Source organism: Ailuropoda melanoleuca, chromosome 14 (genome assembly GCF_002007445.2).
Source record: "Ailuropoda melanoleuca isolate Jingjing chromosome 14, ASM200744v2, whole genome shotgun sequence".
Taxonomy (NCBI): Eukaryota; Metazoa; Chordata; class Mammalia; order Carnivora; family Ursidae; genus Ailuropoda; species Ailuropoda melanoleuca.
The window spans coordinates 82,885,634-82,894,260 of NC_048231.1; the positions used below are offsets into that span (position 1 = coordinate 82,885,634).

General features: G+C 45.0%; 1 pseudogene; it reads right to left on the minus strand.

Annotated features, from left to right (window-relative positions):
- Positions 1–3,944: 3,944 nt before the first annotated feature.
- Positions 3,945–8,104, minus strand: LOC117796034 (annotated as a pseudogene).
- Positions 8,105–8,627: the final 523 nt, after the last annotated feature.

Consider the following 8,627-nt stretch of genomic DNA (forward strand, 5'->3'; position numbering starts at 1 on the left):
CTTTTTGATCACAGCTTTGTAGTACAGCTCGAAATCCAGCATTGTGATGCCCCCAGCTTTGTTTTTCCTTTACCTTTCTTCTAGTTATAATACTAACACACTGCAGAAAACTAAAAAATCTAGAAATATGTAAAACAAAACCCATGAATAATTCTACCATTGAAGAGAAACATTGTTAACTTGCTAACATTTAGATATGTACATATAGGTACATAAACATTAAAAAACAGATTTGGGGTTATGTATTTCCAGACCTATGTTTTAATCTTTTGATCTAACGTTTTTTGAGACATACGTTTCCATATCCATAAATACTTTTTAAAATAATTCTTAAACTAATTTCAAAACGCTTTTTAAGTCCCTGAAAGTTAGGATTGTTATCCGCACTTTACAGTGAAAGCAATTAAGACTCAGGGAGCCTAAGTCTCTAGCCAGACCACATAGTCAGTAATAATAAATCTCATATTGTTAGTAACAATTTTCCTGCTTTGAGTGCTATTCAGTGGGCTGAAATCAGGGCATAGACCGAGGGAACCCCAGCATGGGAGCAGCTAAATGAAAAGGCTGATGGGGCAGCCACAGAATGGAGTAGGTTCTGAAATCTGAGGGTCACAGTGGACCTAAGTCAGGAAATGGATCAGTAGTCCAGGTAGTCAGACTCCAGGGGTCAGGATCTTAGTCAGGAAACAAGTAACATGGAATGAAGAGTAGCGGTCTCTGGATGTCAACACACTTCATGGTCTGTTGGTGTCAGGATCATCAAAAAGGACGTGACTAACAGCGGCATTGGTTAAAACAATGCTTAACTCACACAGAGAAGGGACAAAGTGAGCCAGTGAGACTCTTTTTGCATTGGGTGTGAAGTCTTCATTTCCCATTCAATGTGCACTCCTTCGTTCTGCTTAAGCATGTACATCATAGAGCACCTGGCTAACTCCACTACTATATCCCACCAGGAATGGGGTCCTCCACCTGCTGCACAAGATGGGTGCTTGTAGGCCATCCCCCTGCTAAGGACAAACATACAGGCTTATTGAGTATATATCTAGGAATAGCGTCGCTGGGTCATATGGTAACTCTACGCTTGACTATTTGAAGAAATTGCCAGACTGTTTTCCAAAGTAGCTTCACCATTTTCTATCTCCACCAGCAGGTTCTAATTTCCCCAGCTCCCCAGTAACATTTGTTATCTGTCTTTTGGATTATAGCCATGTTAGTGGGTGTGAAGTGGTGTCACACTGTGGGCTTGGTTTGCATTTCCCTAATGGCTAATGATGTTGAGCATATTTTCATGTGCTTATTGGCCATTTTTATATTTTCTTTGGAGAAATATCTAATCAGCTCCTTTGCCTATTTTTCATTGGTTGTTACTGTATCTATAAATATTCTGGATACATTCCTTATCAGACACAGGATTTGCAAACATTTTCTTCCATTCTGTCAATTGTCTCTTCACTTTCTTGATGGTGTTTTTTGAAGCACAAAAGTTTTTAATTTTCAACCAACAAAACTAAAAGACAACCCACTGAATGGGAGAAGATATTTGCAAATGGCATATCCTATAAAGGGTTAGTATCCAAAATATATAAAAAACTCATACAACTCAACACCAAAATAACAAACAATCCAGTTTAAAAATGTGCAGAAGACAGACACAGACATTTCTCCACAGAAGACATACAGATGGCCAACAGACACCTGAAAAGATGCTCAACATCACTTACCATCAGAAACACGCAATCAAAACAACAAGGAGATATCACCTCACACCTGTCAGAATGGCTAAAATAAAAAACTCACGAGACTACAAGTGTTACCGAGGATGTGGGGAAAAAGGAACCCTCATGCACAGCTGGTGGGAATACAAACTGGTGCAGTATGGAGATTCCTCAAAAAATTAAAAATTGGGGGTGCCTGGGTGGCACAGCGGTTAAGCATCTGCCTTCGGCTCAGGGCGTGATCCCAGTGTTATGGGATTGAGCCCCACATCAGGCTCCTCCTCTAGGAGCCTGCTTCTTCCTCTCCCACTCCCCCTGCTTGTGTTCCCTCTCTCTCTGGCTGTCTCTATCTTTGTCAAATAAATAAATAAAATATTTTTTTAAAAATTAAAAATAGAACTGCCCTATGATCCAGTAATCACACTACTGGGTATTTACCCAAAGAATACAAAAACACTAGTTTGAAGGGATGTATGCATCCTTATGTTTACTGCATTATTTACAATAGCCAAACTATGGAAGCAGCCCAAATGCCCATTGGTAGATGAATGAATGAAGAGGATGGGGGTTATACATATACAATGGACTATTATTCAGCCATAAAAAAGAATGAAATCTTGTTATTTGCAACAACATGGATGGAGGTGGAGAGTATAATGCTAAGTGAAATAAGCCAGTCAGAGAAAGACAAATACCATGTGATTTCACTCATATGTGGAATTTAAGAAACAAAAAATGAACAAAGGAAAAGAAATGAGACAAACCAAAAAACAGACTCTTAACTGTAGAGAACAAACAGATGATCACCAGAGGGAAGGTGGGTGGTGGCATGGGAAAGGAAAAAAACATTTTTAATATTGATGATGTCCAGTTTATCTACTTTATTTTTTGTCACTTGTGCTTTTGGTATCAATTTAAGAAACAATTGCCTGACCCAAGGTTACAGAGATTCACACCTATGTTGTCTTCGAAATGTTTCCTAATTTAAGCTCTTACACTTAGGTTTTTGGTCCATCCTGAGTTAGAAGATCCATTTAGAGTCTTCTGTATGGTATGAGGTAAGGGTCCAACTTCATTCCTATGCATCTGGTAAACAGATGTCCCAGCACTATTTGCTGACTAATCTTTCCTCAATGAATAGTTACGGTATCCTTGCCAAAAATCAATTGACCATAAATATGAGGATTCATTTCTGAACTCTCAATTCTATCCTAATAGATTTATATAGTCTATAGATCTATATCTTATGCCAGTACCATATATCTGTATGCCTTGATTATCGTAGCTTTGTAGTAAGTTTTACATTTAGAAAGTGTGAGTCTCTTTATTCTCTTAAAATATTATTTTAGCTCCTCTGGGTTTCTTAAATTTTCCTAAAATTTTATGATCAGTTTGTCTAATTTTTCAAAGACGTCAACTGGGATTTTGATAGGAGTTGTTTGAATCCGTAGATCAATTGCGAGTAGTACTGCCGTGGGAGCAGTAGTAAGCCTTCCAATGCACCAGCACGAGCTGTCACCTTCTGTTAACACAGGCCCTGACTGCAGGTCCAGTCGGGCTAGGCTGGGCCTAGGAATTGGGGGCAGCTGGACAAGTTTCTAAGGTGTATAGGACATTAACACCTTTTCCTCCCTTCCTCCTACCACCTCCAGGTCCCTCCCCTCCAATACCTCAATTGCCACCGTTGCCACCACAGTCATGTAGGGGGTGTGAGGCCTTTCAATCTCATCCTACCCCATGAAACCAGACAGTTGTCTTTAGGTTTCCAGGGCCTTCCATGGGTACGACAGCTGCGCCGTATAGGGAGGAACCCACAAATCACAGCGACCAGTGAGGACTGCTTTAAGGTGTGGCATTTGGGTTGCCCTGACCTACCCACTCCCTGAGGGGGGTGTGTTTGCTCCTGCCAGAGTGGGCAGTGTCACCAAGGGAACCAAGGGCCCCAAAATGAGCTCTTTCCTCTTGCTCCAAGAAGCTGTAGTCTCTGCAGGATTCTCTCCTGCACCCAGGCTGGGCTTGCTGGATATTATACCCTTCTTCCCTGAAGGCAAACTAATTCCTAGTACATCTTTCCTTTGAAAAGGCTGAAGGTCTAAATACAACACCAATTTATACAGCGAATTGTATCTTATAATAGGTATAAAAGTGTGGTTAGCTCTCATCTGGTTCCAACAGCACACTGTTCAGGCTTTTTTTTTTTTTTTTTTTTTTTTGCAGTTTGGGAAGAGTATTGTTATTTTGCTATTTATGGTACCGACTGAAAATGGGGGTGAGCGGGCAAGAGTGCCTTCTCAGAGCAGGCGGGAGAAAGTGGAGGTGATGGGGGCGGCCACAACGCACACCCCTCTCTACCAGTCCCACAGCAGCCGCAGCCCTGTCCCTTGCCTGGTCCCCTCCGCCACCAGTGGGTGCTTCCACTGTGGCATCGGCGGAAGGGGCCCCAAACGGAATCCCTAGGCACTCCAAGAGCTCCCATCCTGCAAAGGAGCCCACCCGAAATCAAGTCCCGCGTGGGGCCTGTCCAACCGCTGAGTGGGTTTTTCCAACCTCTGAACCTGCCTCTGCGAGGTTTCCATAATAAAAATCTTGCATCCCCGGGTGGTTGGGTACACGAGAGCAGGAAGGGCCTCGGCTCAGTGACAGGAAACCCAGGCTGGCCCCGAGGCTGGCACCATCACACAGAGACTCCTGCCAACGCTGCTCACGGCCGGGGTGGCTCTCAGCAGAGCCAGGGGCCCGGTGGGGCCTGCCCGCCTTCCTGGGCCATGGTCTGCAGCAGGCTATTGGCCGGTTTTCACCCTCACTAGGAAACCCATGTCAACATATGGAGAGTTTAGCTAAGCTACTCCTGGTGTTGCCGTCCCCGCATCCATTTTGTTTGGCTAAGTGGCTCCCAGGGGCCTCAAATGGACACTAGCTCCTCATGCAAGCCCATGCCCTAGATAGCAGCCACTGACACATGCAAATGCAGACTCCTGATATGACCTCCCCAACAGCCCTTGTGATCAGCAATCTCATCTGTCTCCCCAAGCCTATGTGCCTTATGTACTACTTAGATAAGACCTGGTGGGGCCATCTAAATCCCACTCTTTGGTTTGAATTGATCAGTTCCACTTGGGAACCCCAAAGCACTCCACCCAGGGACCCTAATTAAAGGCATGTGCCCCGGGTCCTGAATTTCTATCTGCACTCTGCCTTGATCTCCCCACCCACGGAGGAATGCAGGGTACTTCCCTCAGGAACCTGTGAGTAATAAAATTTCTCTATTTCAATTTCCCTTGAGGTCTATTGTTGAAACGGGGGAAGGGAGCATGGGGCTCACCATCCAGCACCCTGCATCCCGCTTAACAAATGTTAATTGAACAATGTCATAGAACGGTGGCATAAGATGGGAGCCCACGGCCAAGCCACTTTTAACCCCCTCAAGGACTCAGCCCTCTGCCCCTATGTGGTGAGAAGATCACAGAGACCTGGCCCAGCCAGCCCAAGTCTGGGGACAGGTGGCCCAAGATCTTTGGATGGGAACAGGGTTGACCGCTTGGAAGCCAGGAAGCCTATCATGGGCCTCAGGGGACCGTGACACAGTGATCTGCAGCCCTTCGGGGATCAGTGTCACCTGGCTTCTTGGGGGCAGGGAACCTGAGGCTGTTTCCTCTGGGATATGACTCCCTACCATCTTGTGGGCCTTGAGTACTAGGACAGGAAGGGGAATCCCTTCACACAGAGGGAGACCAGCTGGAGGCCGTGTGTGCTGCTGTTCTTTCCCAGGCATCTCCTTCCACACCACAACTGAAATCAAAATATTACCACCACTTGCCAACTTGTTTTTTTCTAGACCTGTGGTATAGCTCTGTTTCCCTGCTGTGTCTCCTGACTTACTCTTTCTTCTGATGATTTAGGAAGATAAAACAAGGGCTCACTTTGGCAGGACATACACGAACAGAGGAAAATAAAACAAATGTTTGCAGTTTTCAGAATGTTTATGGCAGGCTGCCATGTTATGTCTTTGTTTTGTGTTGTTTTAACAACTGTAATTGTCCTAATATTCTTTTGCTCTCAAGCATAGCGGGGAATTCTGTGAAAAGAAAACAAAGAACCAAAAAAAAAGACCATCCTTGTGTAATTTCTTTGAAATCGTTTTTAGTGTTTTATCTTAACATGGACAGTGTTTTTGTGTGCGTTTCGAAACACAAATGTAACTATAAAATGTATTGTCTTTTCTTAAACCTACTATTTGACGTAATCCTATATGAATTTACAATATATGTGCTTATATTTGCTCATTATGTAAAGATTTTGAGAAATCTTCGTAATACTACAAAAAAGTGTGACAAATATGAAGCTTATAAGTTTTCAGTTCAATAAACGTTTTCCTTTCAACAAAAATGGGAGAAGACGGAAGTCACTGATTTTTTTCCTACTGCTCTGGTGTTTCTTTCTCACATTTAAAGTTAGCTTTTACTAAACACAGAGTATCATATTCATACATTCCCTGTTTCCTGGCACCACGAGCAAAGGAAGCAGCAATATTTACAAGCAGTATCAAAGTCGGGAAGCAGGGAGGCAGGGACAGCTGTTGACTAGAACCTCTCAGAGCTCAGGCAGATTCTATTTCCTTCCCTAGTGGCTATTACTATCCAGCCTGTGCTGCTCTAAGGGACCCAGCGTAGCCCTTCTAGTTCCCTCTCTTAAAAGAAACAGGCTTTTACTGAAGGCAGGTGCCCTGGTGGTATGGGAGATCTTAGTGTTGAGGAAACAGGAGCCTCTCCTGGCTTCTTACCCCATTTATTGGCTTCAGCACAGGAGAAGAATGGGAAAATGTCTGGGCCAACAAGCTTCATTTCCACGGCTTTAAAAAAAAAATTATAAAGTATAGAGTCGCTTTGATGGAGGCAGAGGAACCCTACTGTTACTGGAAAAGACATACTTCTTCAGCAAAGTTTTCACTGTAGGATGGTGATGGTGGACATGCATTTTCCTTCCATGTGTTAAGCTAGGAAGCCCCAGAAAATGTTACCAGGGCAGCTGACGCTGCAGTCACAGAGCCCTCAAGGACCAGTGACAGAACCTCAGAGATATCCAAGGATCATCAGTCTGAATCCAAGTCAGACGGGTTGTCATAGCCAAACTCCTTCTGCACCCCCAAAGGGGATTTGTTCCACATCTCTGGTCTGCCATTGCCTCCTTCCTTTTCCCTGACGCTGTCCTAGTCATCCGAGCTCTGGAATCTTCTCCATTTCCGGCATTATTCGCCTCCTCTGGGCCCTCATTGTGCCAGTTATTCTCACTTGTTCTCATCATTTTCATCTTCTTAAATGTCCTCTGATTGCTAGCCATCACTCACCAGCTTCCACTCCTGGCTGAGGGCTGCACAGAGGAAGTCCTCCAGCCATCCTGGAGAGGCCATCTCCACGTAGTAAATGTCGTACACAGAGTTGTCCTTCTGTTCCTTCTGGTGCCCAACACTTGATCCATCCTCGGATACAGTCAGCTGCTTGTGGGTCAACTCTGGGAAATTGCAGAGGACTACTTCTGGGTCAGATGTCTTGCAGGAGCCGTTGAAGGTGGCCTCTGGGTCTCCCTACTTGTGGACCAGGTCAACAGCTGGAAGTGTGGCTTCGGGGTTCCCCATGCAACATCAGACTCCAGGCCACTGGAGGGAATCCCCAGGATCGGTGGCTAGAGACCACCCTGCAGTGGCCTTCCAGCCGGATCTCCTGAGCCAAAGCACAGAGGTCGGGCGGGATATGCTGCTGGGTGCCCACGGGAGAGGCTGCACTGGCTGGGTCCTCCTGAGAGTGCATGAGGGCCCCCACCAGGAAGACGTTATTTTCCATTGCTCTCTCCAGATCCTTGGGGGTGTCTTTTGGGCCACCAGTGGATTGCGAGTCTCCAAGGTCTTTTTTTTTTTTTAAGATTTTATTTATTTATTTGACAGAGAGACAGCCAGCGAGAGAGGGAACACAGCAGGGGGAGTGGGAGAGGAAGAAGCAGGCTCTCAGTGGAGAAGCCCGATGTAGGACTCGATCCCGGAACGCCAGAATCACGCCCTGAGCCGAAGGCAGATGCTTAAGGACTGCGCTACTCAGGCGCCCCTCTCCAAGGTCTTAACAAGTGAGGACAAGAGCTTTGGCAGGCTCCCCGCTGTTCTGCAGCTTCATGCAGGTTACGCCTGTCCTGCCTGCCTCCAGGGTGGCCATCACCAGGCCTCTCACTGCTGTTGTATTTCAAGATTACAAGTCAAGCCTTGAACAACAGGAATTTGAACTGCACCAGTCCACTTAAACGTGATTTTTTAATTTTTTTAAAGATTTATTTATTTGACAGAGAGAGAGAGAGAACAAGCAGGAGCAGCAGCAGAGGGAGAGGGAGAAGCAGGCTCCCCGCTGAGCAGGGACCCCCCCCCCAATGCGGGACTCAATCCCAGGACCCTGGGATCATGACCTGAGCCGAAAGCAGATTTTTTTTTCAAAATAAATACAGTAGAGAACTGTCAATGTATTTTCTCTTCCTTATGATTTTCTTAAGAACATTTTCTTTTCTCTAGCTTCCTTTGTTGTAAGAATACCATATATAATACATATAACATACAAAATACATGTTAACCAACTGTTTATGTTCTCCATAAGGATTCTGGCCAATAGCAGGCTATTAGGAGTTAAGTTTCTGGGGAATCAAAAATGATCTGTGCGTTGTCGACTTCACATAGGGTCGACTGTACTTGTAACTCTTCCTCAACAAGGTACTGATCTTACTTTCAGCACCGTAAAAGCAGCTGCCTCAACCCATCAGGAAGGATCTTTGGGCCAGACCTGTCCTTTTAGGGTGTTTGGAACATGTTAAGAATTATACAATTTGTCAGAGTGAACAACACAAGAAGTGCCAGTTTAAACTCGCATGGATTGTATA